This window comes from Gorilla gorilla, chromosome 19 (genome assembly GCF_029281585.2).
Source record: "Gorilla gorilla gorilla isolate KB3781 chromosome 19, NHGRI_mGorGor1-v2.1_pri, whole genome shotgun sequence".
Lineage (NCBI taxonomy): Eukaryota > Metazoa > Chordata > Mammalia > Primates > Hominidae > Gorilla > Gorilla gorilla.
Window position 1 is genome coordinate 15,797,549 of NC_073243.2, and position 14,314 is coordinate 15,811,862.

The window sequence follows — 14,314 nt, forward strand, 5'->3', positions numbered from 1 at the left end:
CCAATGTTCCTCACAAAGTTTCAACTTAAAACTAAATGATTCCCCTCTACCTCAGTCATTACTGTACATGTTATTGATAATAGCAAATAGAACAAGTAGATCTCTGTGTGTGGATGTATGCAAAGACTCACACAGAGGGACAGGGGTAGCTCTAAATTGGGGCAAGGGAAAGCTCTGGACTTGGAAGTTCCAGATTGTGCATTCAAAAAAACCTGAACCATGAATGGGGACTCCAGAACTGCAACAAATCTTGAAGACTTTCATAGTAAGCCATTTGAAAACCAATGAAATACACTTAGAAAGGAACACTGGGCCGGGCGCAGTGGCTCACGCCTGTAATCCCAGCACTTTGGGAGGCCAAGGCAGGCGGATCACGAGGTCAGGAGATCGAGACCATCCTGGCTAACATGGTGAAACCCCGTCTCTACTAAAAATACAAAAAATTAGCCAGGCACAGTGGCACGCACCTGTAGTCCCAGCTACTCAGGAAGCTGAGGCAGAAGAATTGCTTGAACCCGGGAGGCAGAGCTTGCAGTGAGCCGAGATCGCGCCACTGCACTCCAGCCTGGGTGACAGAGCGAGACTCCAAAAGGAAAGAAAAGAAAAGAAACGAAAAGAAAGAGAAAGAAAGAAAGAAAAAGAGAGAGAGAGAAAGAGAGAGAAAGAAAGAGAGAAAGAAAGAAAGAAAGGAAGGAAGGAAGGAAGGAAGGAAGGAAGGAAGGAAGGAAGGGAAAGAGAAAGAAAGGAAGGAAGGAAGGCAGGCAGGCAGGCAGGCAGGCAGAAAGCTAACGGTGGCTCACACCTGTAATCCCAGCACTTCAGAGGCTGAGGCAGGAGGATTGCTTGAGCCCAGGAGTTCAAGACTAGCCTGGGGAACATGGCGAGACTCGGTCTCTGCAAAAAAAAACAGTTAGCCAGGCATGGTGGCGCACACCAGTAGTCTCAGCTACTTGGGAGGCTGAGGTGGGAAGATTACTTGAGCCTGGGAGGTCAAGGCTGCAGTGAACTGTGATCATGCCACTGCACTCCAGCCTGGTGACTGAGCGAGATCTTGTCTCAAAAAAACAAGCAAAAAGCTAATGGTGAGCCCAGCATTTCCACTGAAATAAAAACCTACAAAGACAGATGCTATACAATAAAAGTATTACAACACAGCTGCAGCTTCTGCCAGGAGGGGAAGCAACATGAGGGCAGTTGTGACATGTGGAGACCAGAAAGTTCCTGTGAGTGCCAGCAGGCCACAGACATGGAGAACAAATGCACTGGACCGTCCGTGAGTAAAGACTACCTACAGCTAAAGTACCTGTGAGTGCCAGCAGCCCACAGACGTGTATAGACCAAATGCACTGGACCGTCCGTGAGTAAAGACTACCTACAGCTAAAGTGTGAGTGTGTCAGCAGGCCACGGATGTGTATAGACCATATGCACTGGACTGTCCGTGACTAAAGACTGTGAATTCCTGAGGCAGTTATAGTTCTAGGCACGAGTCAGCATCTCCTTAATTCACTCCTTCAATCACTCAGTGAGTATTTACTGAATGCCTCCCATATACCAGGCATGATTCTAGGCACTGGGAATCGAATGGTAAACAAGACAGTATGGTCTCTCTCTCTGTCCTCAAGGAATGAACTTACTTTGAGAAGTAAGGGGGAGGAGATCCTGGAAAAAGAAACGAGATAATTCCTAAGTGTGGTGAATTGACAGGTGTGGTGAAGGACTTATGCAGAGTGATGAGAATAAGGGAGATGGTGGTCACAGAAGGTCTCCTGAGAAAGGGCACACGAATCGGGACCTGCAGGATGAAGAGGTGTGAGAATTTGTAGATTTAGAGTAAGATGATTTTTTTTTTTTTCTTGAGATGGAGTCTCGCTCTGTTGCCCAGGCTAGCGTTAAGTGGCACAATCTCGGCTCACTGCAACCTCCGCCTCCCGGGTTCAAGCAATTCTCCGGCCTCAGCCTCCCGAGTAGCTTGGACTACAGGCACCTGCCACCACACCCGGCTAATTTTTTGTATTTTTAGTAGAGATGGGGTTTCACCGTATTAGACAGGATGGTCTCGATCTCCTGACCTCGTGATCTGCCCGCCTCGGCCTCCCAAAGTGCTGGGATTACAGACGTGAGCCACCGCATCCGGCCTGGAGTAAGAGGATTTTCAGCAGAGAGAAAAGCAAATGCGAATATCCTGACAGAGAAAAGACCTTGGTGTTTTGGAGGTCCGAAAAGACAGACAGTAGGCGGTAGTGCAATATTGCAGCGGGAAGTGTCTGGAGATAATCTGGAGAGGTGGGCACGAGCCAGAGCACGGAGGCCTCAAAGCATGAGGATTCTGCTCTAAGTGCAAATGAGAAGCCACTGAAGGGTCTAAACAACGGACAGGTGTACGGCTTACTTGTATAAGACTGTCCTGGCTGCTATGTGGCAAAGGGGCTGTGCAGGGGCAAGAGGGAAAGCAGGAGTGAAAGCTCTGTGAGAAGTTGCTGCAGTGTCCACATGAGACGGTGGAGGCCTAGACGAGGCAGCCAGTGCTGACGGGAAGACGCCCGAGCGATTCAGGGTTTCCAGGAAGGTACAATGTGTAGGACTCACTGACGGACTGTGTGTGGGTGATGAGGGAGAGGGAAGAACCAAAGATGACGCCCGGGTTTTGGTTGAAAAGCCAAGGCCAGGGTTCACTGACTGAACCAGGGAATGCAGGAGGACGGGCTCGACAGGCAGGTGTGTGTGGTGGTGGCAGGGCTGGAAGTGAAGAGTCCCATCCGCAATACGTTACGGGTGCCTGTGCTACGGCTGGAATGCATCTCCAAAGTTCATGTGTTGGAAACATAATCCCCAATGCAATGGTGTTGGCAGATGGGGCCTTTACGAGGTGACCAGGTCATGAGGGGTTTGCCCTCACGAACGAATGAATGGCATTATCTCGGGAGTGGATTCTTGATAAAAGGATCTGTTCAGCCACTTTCTCGTGCATGTACACACTTTCTTGCCTTCCAACTCTGCCATGGGACGACGCAGTGAGAAGGCCCTCGCCACAGGACGACGCAGTGAGAAAGCCCTCACTGCAGGACGACATGGTGAAAAGGCGCTCGCCGCAGGACGACGCAGTGAGAAAGCCCTCACTGCAGGACGACATGGTGAAAAGGCGCTCGCCGCAGGACGACGCAGTGAGAAAGCCCTCACTGCAGGACGACATGGTGAGAAGGCCCTCGCCACAGGACGACATGGTGAGAAGGCGCTCGCCGCAGGACGACACAGTGAGAAAGCCCTCGCCGCAGGATGATGCGGTAAGAAGCCCTTGCCAGATGTGGGCCCCTTGACCTTGGACTTCCCAGCCTCCAGAATTATAAGAAAGAAATCTCTTTTCTTTATAAATAATTCAGTCTGTACTATTCTGTTACAGTAACATAAAACAGACTAAAAAAACTGGTATCAAGAAGTGGGCTATTGCTATAGTAAATACCTGAAAACATGGCTTTGGAACTGGTTGATGGACAGATGTGGAACAGTTTTGAAGTGAAGGCTGGAAAAAGCCTGTATTGCTGTGAACAGAGTGCTAAGGGGGATTCTGCTAAGGGCTCAGAAGAAAAGCAGAAATGTAGAGAAAGTCTGGAACTTCTTAGAAATTACTTCATTGTTGTGACCGGAGTGTTGGTAGAAATACAGACAGTAGACTGGGCATGGTGGCTCACGCCTGTCATCCCAGTACTTTGGGAGCCTGAGGCGGGCGGATCGCCTGAGGTCAGGAGTTCAAGACAGCCTGGCCAACATGGTGAAACCCCGTCTCTACTAAAAATACAAAAATTAGATGGGCGTGGTGGCGGGCGCCTGTCATCCCAGCTACTCGGGAGGCTGAGGCAGGAGAATCACTTAAACCCAGGAGGCGGAGGTTGCAGTGAGCTGAGATAGCACCACTGCACTCCAACCTGGGTAATAAGAGCAAAACTCTGTCCCCACCAAAAAAAAAAGATAGCTTACTTGAGATCAAGTAGAGACATTAAGTTGGACGTAAGATTCTGGAGCTTGTAAGAGAGGTGATAGGTTGGGATTTAAATTCAGAAGTCATTACTTTAGAGATGATATGTAAGTCTGTAAGATTAGAAGTCACCTAGGAAGACAGAATAAACAAGAGAAGAAAAGATGGCACAGGGCTGACCCTTGGGCATGCCAATATTCAGAAGTCTAACATAAAAAAAAGCAGAGATGCAGAGAAAAACCACCAGTGACATGAGAAAAAATCAGGGACGATGGGTGTTACAGAAGCCAAACAGAAGTGTTTGAAGGAGAAGGAAAGAGTGATTGTGCCTTCTGTTGTTAAACACTCATATAAGAGGCCGGGCGCAGTGGCTCAGGCCTATAATCCCAGCACTTTGGGAGGCCAAGGGGGGTGGATGACCTGAGGTCAGGAGTTCAAGACCAGCCTGACCAATATGATGAAACCCTGTCTCTACTCAAAATACAAAAATTAGCCGGGCGTGGTGGCGGGCGCCTGTAATCCCAGCTACTCGGGAGGCTGAGACAGGATAATCACGTGAACCCAGGAGGCAGAGGTTGCAGTGAGCCAAGATCGTGCCATTGCACTCCAGCCTGGGCAACAAGAGCAAAACTCCATCTCAAAACAACAACAACAACAAAAAACTCATGTGGATCATGAGGTCAAGAGTTTGTGACCAGCCTGACCAACATGGTGAAACCCCTGTCTCTACTAAAAATACAAAAATTAGCCAGGCATGGTGGTGTGCACCTGTAATCCCAGCTACTCAGGAGGCTGAGGCAGGAGAATTGCTTGAACCCAGGAAACAGAAGCTGCAGTGAGCCAAGATGGTGCCATTGCACTCCAGCCTGGGCGACAGAGCGAGACTCCATCTCAAAAAAAAATGAAGACAGCTGCTACTGATTTTGACAACAGGGAAGTTGTTGGTGACCTTGACAAGAGCAGTCTCAATGCAGTCAAGGGAATGGACAGCAATGACATGATGAAGTAGAGGCTGTGATCACAGAGCAGGCCACAAATGATGGCCTGTGGGCTGAAGCCAGTCTGCCACGTCTGCCACCTGTTTTTGTAAACAATGTGTTTTTGGACCAAAACTCATTAATAATACTTAAACCAAACTCATTTGTTTAAGTATTGTTTATGGGGACTTTTGCCACACAATGGCAGAGATAAATAGTTACAACAGAGACCATATGGTCAGTAAAGGCTAAAATATTTACTATCCAGCCCTTAACAGAAAGCTTGCTGACCCTGGTATAGACTTTTTTTTCAAGAAGTTTTTGCTATGAGAAAGGAAGAAAAATAGGGCAAAAGATGGCGTAAAGGGAGTAATTTTTAAAGATGAGAAATGCTTGCATACGTCTGCTTGGGAGTGATTTAGCAGGAGAGAAATTTATTTGGGGGGGGGCAATGGGTTAATTACAGAAGAGGACTTTTTTAAACATAATGTTCTTGAATTGTTTAGTGCAGGGGACCCCAAGCCCTGGGCCGTGGGCCAGCACCAGTCCGTGGCCTGTTGGGAACTGGGCCGCACAGCAGGAGGTGAGCGGTGGGCAAGTGAGTGGGCACGATCTTCTGAGCTCCCCCTCCTCAGATCAGCAGCGGCATTAGATTCTCACAGGAGCGCGAACCCTACTGTGAACTGCACACGCGAGGGATCTAGGTTGCAAGCTCCTTAACAGAATCTAACTAATGCCTGATTATCTGAGGTGGAACAGTTTCATCCTGAAACCATGTCCCCCTCCCTGGTCCATGGAAAAACTGTCTTCCAAAAAACTGCTCGCTGGTGCCAAAAAGGTTGGGGACTACTGGTTTAGTGTATTAGTATTAGCCTTTTAGCAGGGTTATAAGTATCCTTTAGAATGGGGACCAAGGATATGAACAGCACTCCTATAGAGCCCATAGCTGAGCCAATCATCCATTTGGTTTACCGGGGACATGTTGCGTTTATGATTCAGTATAGTTATTAACAGCTCCCTCTCCTTCTCAAAGTGACTCTGGTGATAAATCATATGGTCACCTCACCCACAGCACCTAAGCAAGGCTACGGCACGGTAGGACCTTGACAAATATTGCCCACTGATTAAAAGTATCATGGTGCACCTGTAAGAGTGCTGGTGCTGAGGCTACCGCTCTGAATAACTGCGCTCATAACCATTCCTCGAACTTCAGGCCCAACCATGAGCAGTGGCTCAAAATCACAGCTTCATGCTTTCTCTAAGTATTCTCTATTTGGCTTATACAGAGTCTAATATCCAAGATGCTACATGGGATCAGTAAATTCTAAAAAAGTTTCAATCGTGGAGTAAAAAGTGCAACGGAGGCCTCTGTAGGCAACTGACCACTAGAAAGGACTGATCTTTTTGGACACAGCTCACATGGAATTCTGTGATACTGCAGGTCATGTCATGTTATGGTGACATGCTAATGGGATCATAGCTACTGTGTTCTAAACAAACACCCTAAAACATATGACATGCAGCTAAGAAAGGCAAAAAAGGGGCTAAGTTATACACTTAGGTCTCACATATGAAGAAGTCTGCATGACCCTATCTCAGAGAAAGGGTTTCTATCCCTTTCTCTCTTACATTAAACCTGGCATCCTACCAGAACTGTCTCTGCTGAAGGTATCGCTTTTTTCTTCCAGCAAACAAATAAGACTCACACAATCTTACATGTCACAGTCTCCAAGATAGATAAACTATTTGCCAGACTTTTTTCGGGCTGGAATACTTTTGCTTGTTTTAATAAGGTACTAAAGTTGGGGAAATGTACTATAATTCATTTCGCGGAGTTTAAAAACTCCTCTGAAGCACTGGCGCTATCAGGCAAGTCCATTCTCAACACACACCCTAATATTTGACATCTAACCTCTGATCATGAGTCATATAGAAAGAATATTGTTTTGCAACTGGAAGAATCATAGGACCTACAAGAAGTTAAGGTTTTTTTAAGAAACACAAAAGTACCTTCACTACCTGGCTAATCAGAAATGTGCTGAAAGAATGACTCTGGCACTGTCCCTAGACACTTTTTAAAATAAAAACGTGGTTGGCCGGGGGGCCAGTAGCTCACACCTATAATCCCAGCACGCTGCAAGGCTGATGGTGGATTACTTGAGGCCAGGAGTTCAAGACCAGTCTGACCAACATGGCGAAACCCCGTCTCTACTAAAAATACTAAAAAAATTAGCTGTGTGTGCTAGTACATGCCTATAGTTCCAGCTACTCCGGAGGCTGAGGCATGAGAATCACTTGAGCCCAGGAGGCGGAGGCTGCAGTGAGCCAAGATTGCGCCACTGCACTCCAGCCTGGGTGACAGAGACATACTCTGTCTAAAAAAAAAAAAAACAAAAAAAAAAACAAAGACAAAAAAAAATTAGGCCGGGTGCAATGGCTCATGCCTGTAATCCCAGCACTTTGGGAGGCTGAGGCAGGTGGATCATGAGGTCAAGAGATCAAGACCATCCTGCCCAACATGGTGAAACCCCATCTCTACTAAAAATACAAAAATTAGCTGGGTGTGGTCGCGCGTGCCTGTAATCCCAGCTACTCGGGAGGCTGAGGCAGGAGAATCACTTGACCAGGGAGTCGGAGGTTGCAGTGAGCTGAGATCGTGCCATCACACTCCAGCCTGGTAACAGAGCAAGTCTCCATGTAAAAAAAAAAAAAAAAAAAAAAAAAAAAGAAGAAGAAGAAAAGTAATAATAAAAAAATTAAAAGGTGGCTACTTTCCATTCCAAGCTGCATGTGGATTAAAAACAGAACTAATCACTCCCAAAAATGTCTGCATTTAATCTACCCCACCAGAGTTTCTGAACGGAGCACTGGAGCTACCGCCTACGTCTAAAGGTGTTACAAAGCGGCGACTGTTGTGGCCCTTTTTAGGACCCAAATTCTATACACACACAGCCTGCATCCTAAAGTGTTATAAAGCGGCGGCTGTGTTTAATCTGCCCCCACTCGAGTTTCTGAACTGGGCACTGGTGAACTGGGCACTGGAGCCACAGCCTGTATCTGACGGTGTTATAAAGCGGCGACTGCCGTGCTCCTCTTTTAAGACTCAAATTCTGTAAACAGGAGATGAAAAGCAACCCACTCAATTAGCCTAGAAGGCTCAGCAAAACCAATTCCAGCATCTTTGTATTTCTGTGCATCCTAATGGTAACCACTACTCTGAATTCTCCTTGCCTCCTGGAGGAGATGGTGAGCAGGCTCTCAAAGCCACAGGAGGTCACGTGTGGAAGATAAGGAGTGTGGAACCTGGCACAGACTCTCCTGCTTTCTTCTTTCTCTTTTTCCTTTTTTTGCAGAACTGTTGTCTGCCACCTTAGTAGACAGAGGGGCTCTGATTCATTGGCAGTGCCTTAAGAAAGGAGCATCCCTCTGGCTCTCAGGTGCATCTACTTTTGCAGTTTGCGCCATCAGAGAATTATGCTGCCTTTATCCTGTGAGTCCGCAGGCAGCCTTTCAGAGATTTTAAACCGAGATCCCCTTTGTGGCCACTGCAGGAAGGAAGAAAGGTTGTTCATTTTCCGAAGAGCTGGTATGGCTTTAGACTGTTCTGTGAAAAAATAAGGTGCTATTATTCAAGGTTACTGGGGAGAAAATTAGATTTTTCCACTATTTTGCTACCATTTCTGTTTTCCAACTTGACATCTATCTGCTGGTTCCCTTTTCTATTATATGGAAAAGCAACATGCTGGGCCAGGTGCAGTGGCTCACGCCTGTAATCCCAGCACTTTCGGAGGCCAAGGCAGGCAAATCACCTAAGGTCAGGAGTTCGAGACCAGCCTAGCCAACATGGTGAAACCCCGTCTCTTCTAAAAATACAAATTAGCCAGCCATCATAGTACACACCTGTAATCCCAGCTACTGGGGAGGATGAGGCAGGAGAATCGCCTGCACCTAGGAGGTGGAGGTTGCAGTGAGCCAAGATTGTGCCACTGCACTCCAGCCTGGGCAACAGAGTCAGACGGAGAAAGAAAAGAAAAGAAAGGAAAGAAGAAAGGAAAAGGAAAAGGGAAGGGAAGGGACAAAAAGAAGGAATGAAGGGAGGGAGGAAGGAAAAAGAAAAAAAGAAAAGAGAGAAAGGAAAGAAAGAAAGAAAAGAAAGAAGAGAGAGAGAGGGAGGGAGGGAGGGAGCAACATGCTGTACGAGTTAAAAGCAAGGGATTTTCAACTAGCAGACTGGGATTCAAACCTTGGCTCTGCCAGTTACTGTGTGATTTCTGTCAAGCCTCTTATCCTCTAGGAAGTAGTTTCATAATTTCCAGAATGCAAATTCTATCAGCTACCTGAAAGGTAGTAAGGAATGTGAGAGTAGAAAATATGTTTGGAATCGTTTACCCAACACTCTTCCCCTCCGCATGCGAAATCTTCCTTTCACCCTGTTTCTACAGAGTCTGCTGTCCAAGAGCTGACCAGGCCCTCGTTGGACCAGTTTTTCCATGACTTTATTTATTTTTTTTTTTTTTTTTTGAGACAGAGTCACGCTTCGTCGTGGCATGATCTCAGCTCACTGCAACGTCCGCCTCCTGGGTTCAAGTGATTCTCATGCCTCAGCCTCCTGAGTAGCTGGGATTACAGGCACCCGCCACCACACCCAGCTAATTTTTGTATTTTTAGTAGAGACGGGGTTTCACCATGTTGGCCAGGATGGTCTCGATCTCCTGACCTCATGATCCGCTTACCTCGGCCTCCCAACATGCTGGGATTACAGGCGTGAGCCACCAGAATTGGAACTGGGAAAAAGAGTTTGTCTCTCGCGGGTGGTAGGAGTTCCAAGAAGTGAAACTGAGTTAGAGAGCAGCTAGGTTCCCCAGGAAGGGCAGGAGGCTGGACTACAGGTAGAGATGATGAGGGTGACACACACACACACACACACACACACACCACACACACACACACACACACACACACACACACACACACACACACACACACACACACACACACACACACTGAGCTTTACTCCCGTCTTTGGCTTCAGCTGTTTGACAAGCCCAGCTGAGATGCTATCCTTCTGGCGGTCACACTTGTTGAACTTCTTCCAACGAGACACAACAGGATCCTTCTAAATAATCCCCCTTTTGCCTAAGCCCGTTTGAATTGGGATTTTTGTCTTCTGCAACCAAGAGAGTCTTGAATGAGTTTATAAAGCACTCAGCTCACAGAAAGTGCTCACTTAATGGCAACTATTAGTATTCCCACATCTCCCAGATGGAGTAGGATATTTCAGATGAGACTACCCTCTAAGAATCAAAGGTTGTTACTCATCTTTTAGAGCTTTGTAAATAAGATGGTTAAGTTCAGTATCTGCAGGCAGACTCAGAAGAACGGCTCATGGATTAAGAGGATGGAACCTTTGAACCATGCTGAAAATGAGACATTCTCCAGAAAAAAATTGAAGTCTTTTGTTCATTCATTCAATTAAAAAGTGAGTGCCTATTACATGTACTGTGCTAGATACTGAGAGAAAAAGATCACTAGCTAGGGAATGTATCTTTAAAGGGCTTGTAAGGAATACATGTCTGAATTATAAACAAAATGATACAAAGAGCGATGAATAAAGAATGGCAGCGGCCGGGCATGGTGGCTCACACCTGTAATCCCAGCACTATGGGAGGCTGAGGCAGGTGGATCACAAGGTCAGGAGATAGAGACCATCCTGGCGAACACGGTGAAACCCCGTCTCTACTAAAAATACAAAAAATTAACCGGGCGTGGTGGCGGGCGCCTGTAGTCCCAGCTACTCGGGAGACTTAGGCAGGAGAATGGCATGAACCCAGGAGGTGGAGCTTGCAGTGAGCCGAGATTGTGCCACTGCACTCCAGCCTGGGGCACAGAGCAAGATTCCGTTGCAAAAAAATAAAAATAAAAAAAATAACGGCAGCATCATTTCGAAAGCCAGGAGGTCCTCCAGAGAGCAGAAACATGGATGAGTGCTACCACATCTGATAAGCCCTACACGGAAGCCCTTACCACATTCACTGAGGGTGGACACCAAGGGTTAAGAAGCCTTTATTTAGAGAAAGTCTCTTCTTTTGTTACTGCTGACCACCTTGGCATCACTGAGAGCTGTTGCTATGGAAACGAGGTATCCCCAGCTGAAACAGAGGTGCTTCAGCCAGCCTCAGCAATGCTAACAATGCAGCCCGCTCCCCACGATGGTGCTCAACAGCAGCAGAGGCTGCGGGACTCTCACACACCCAGCCTCAGCAATGCTAACAACGCAGCCCACTCCCCATGATGGTGCTCAACAGCAGCAGAGGCTGTGGGACTCTCACAGCCACAGATGGCTGCACGTCTACAGCTCTTTGCTTCCCTACGTGTCCGAGAACTCAACCAGGACTGCCCTGGTCAAATGCCAGATGGCGCCCATCAGATGAGAATCACTGATGTTTACACAAATTCCTCCACACCACTTAGGAACCTGGAGTATAAGAAGGTTTTATTTAAAGCACAGATTTCTTTCCAAGTTTGTGAACCAAAAACCAAAGGACTGTAAAGAGCAAAGGGAGTAATTCTCACCTTGTTTGTTAAAATGTTCTGTTCCATGTAAGTTACTTTTATTTATGATTTCTGCAAACCAGACCCACTGAAAATGTGAACCAAAGAGCTCATTTTTGTTGTTTTTAGAAGACAAGCCAGAAATTAAAATCACAAGACGAGGCTCGGAAACAAATTCAGCAGTGCCCAAATAAGACTAAACATTTACATTGCAAAGTTCTGCCTATATCTGTTATCACCCCTAACTTAAAACAAGCTAGCCCTGAAACAGCTGCGAGTGACGGATGCGTTCATGCAGCTTCCTTTGATGAAAGGTAACCCCGGAGGATGAGAGCATTTCAAGCAACACCTCCAAGTGGCAAAAGACAAGGAAATGTTTAAGCAAAAGTTTCTGCTGCTTTTGCTGAATGAAAGGTAAAGAAATTCAATATTTTTGGAAATGGAGCACATTAAAAGGAACAACTTGTCCAAGTTTAACAAAGGACTACTTTTCCCAAATAGCCAGGACTTCCAGTTGCCAAGCTCGAGGTTATTGACTTCATTCTAATTCCCCATATCTTACTATTACTTCTCATTTTAGTCACTTCATAAAACTCTCATCTATATTGTAAGTCTTCATTCAGGAGGAAACATCCTTTTGCGTGACATCTGGATGTTCCCTCAGCTGACTTTTTGAGACACCTTCTGTGCCAAATGCCCTTCAGGCTGCGAGGATTCATCTGTGTGATTTTTTTCTCTTCCTGGTTCGCTTACTCTCTTCAGGGCCTCACTGGTGTCTGTATTTTCAGCAGCACAGGTGTGCAGAACACACAGAGATCTCTTCAACCTGGGGTTCTTCTCTCAGTCCAGTTTCTTCGTCATACTGAGGGGGACCAAGCTGGCTAATGAGGCCGTGGTCACTGCCATTATTTGAAATTCCTTATGAATCAGCCTTCCAGGCTCCACAGCAAAACAAGTGGCTCCCAAATCTGCTTTTAAATGTTTGTCACTGTTTAAAGAGAATTTAGTATGGACAAGTATGCAGCATACTGCGAATGAGAAAATCTGGGTCTGTGATTAACTCGCTTCGTGTGATTTTGGGCACGTCACAGAACTGATGCGGGCCATCTCTTCATCTGTAAAATGGGGAGAACAGCATCTACGTGGCCTAATTCACACATCTTTGTAAAGACGTGAATCGAGTAAATCAAGTAAAGTAATATATGCAACAATATTTTGCCAGGTAAACATTTATAGTGTAATAAAACATTAGCGTTACAGATCAAGACAAATGACTCAAAATGTTCTGTTCTGCAAAAGCAACTCAAAATGTGTCTTTGCTTACAGTGAATGAATCAAGAACAGATCAGCCTTAAAACAGTACATCCTTAATTACAGAGATCTGGAAAATTCCAGGGCTGACAAACGGTCCTAGAACCTGCCCACAAGACACTAGTTACCAGAAATCTCTAAAGACTAGAATCTCTAAGTCTTCAATGAAAAAAAAGTTTAAATTTCTGACTTATTAGAAGTAGCACTTTGCCTAGCTGATAATTCTACGGTTATCACGGAAGTAGGAGAGGGCTGTCTGTCGCGACCGTTCCCTCGTGACTAGGAACAAGAAAAGCTCAAGTACAGCAAGGAGACAGGAGTTAAGAGTTCGGTCTGAGATGGGGTAAAGACCCCTCAAATACACCTTTTCTCCTGCTTTAAAGACAGAATTTGAATCATCAAACTTACTTGGGGCCAGGTGCAGTGGCTCACGCCTGTAATCACAACACTTTGGGAGGCAGAGGCAGGCGGATCACCTCAGGTTGGGTGTTCGAGACCAGCCTGGCCAACCTGGTAAAAACCCGTCTCTACCGAAAATACAAAAATTAGCCGGGTGTGGTGGTGGGCACCTGTAATCCCAGCTACTCAGGAGGCTGAGGCAGGAGAATCACTTGAACCCAGGAGTCGGAGGTTGCAGTGAGCTGAGATCACACCTCCATCCTGGGCAACAGGGCGAGACTCCCATCTCAAAAAAAAAAAAAAAAAAAATTTACTTGGTAGTAAGTATATCTCCAGAAGAAATGCCCCCCTCCAAATTGGGGGTCATTATGAAAGTGGCACTAATACATTTTTGCCTAACATCCATATTCCAGGTATCACATACAATACCTAGAAACAAACACAGCATCTGTTCAGAGTCTACAATGCAATACAGAAACAGAAATTAGAAACCCCGGCATGGGATCCAATAATATATGGAGGACGACAAGTTTCTGACGTATTTTAGAGCTTTAATCTAGATGACTACAAAACGCCAAGCCAAAACAGATGTATTATCTTTGGTTTTGCAAAACTAATCTCCTTCCAGAGGAGACCTTGGAGTCCAAATTGGAGCAAAGGAAATTTTATAGTTATAGACTCTTGAAAATGGAGATTTACACATGGAAATGGTGACGGCACAACCACAACACTGAATCTGTGCTCTTCTAAATACTGTTTCCGTGGATGAAAGAGGGAAGAGGAAAAAGGAGGCCAAGTTCTTCCATGAAGACAGAAAGCCAAATTCCCATCCATTGTACAAATATATCTCAGTGACTTCTTGTATCAAGGACCTGAAATCCAGAAGGCTTTGCTCTGTTGGCAGTAATTCCGCAATTTTTCTAATGCACAGCCTCAAACTGAGGATGGAATTTTCCTTACACGATTTCTAACTACTAGCAATCAAAAGCAAGAGTGACCTGGGTACTAGCCAGACCAGTTACAGTGGTGATGAATGGTATTTTCCTCTTGAGACGTAGAGTCTAGTTTAAACTTGTGACTGCCTCTAACACGGAAATAAGCAGA

General features: G+C 46.0%; 1 protein-coding gene across 5 annotated transcripts in view; it reads right to left on the reverse strand.

The window, feature by feature from the left end:
- Positions 1 to 14,314, reverse strand: part of VPS53 (VPS53 subunit of GARP complex) — a 200,504-nt gene that overhangs the window by 140,634 nt on the left and 45,556 nt on the right. The window lies entirely within an intron of this gene.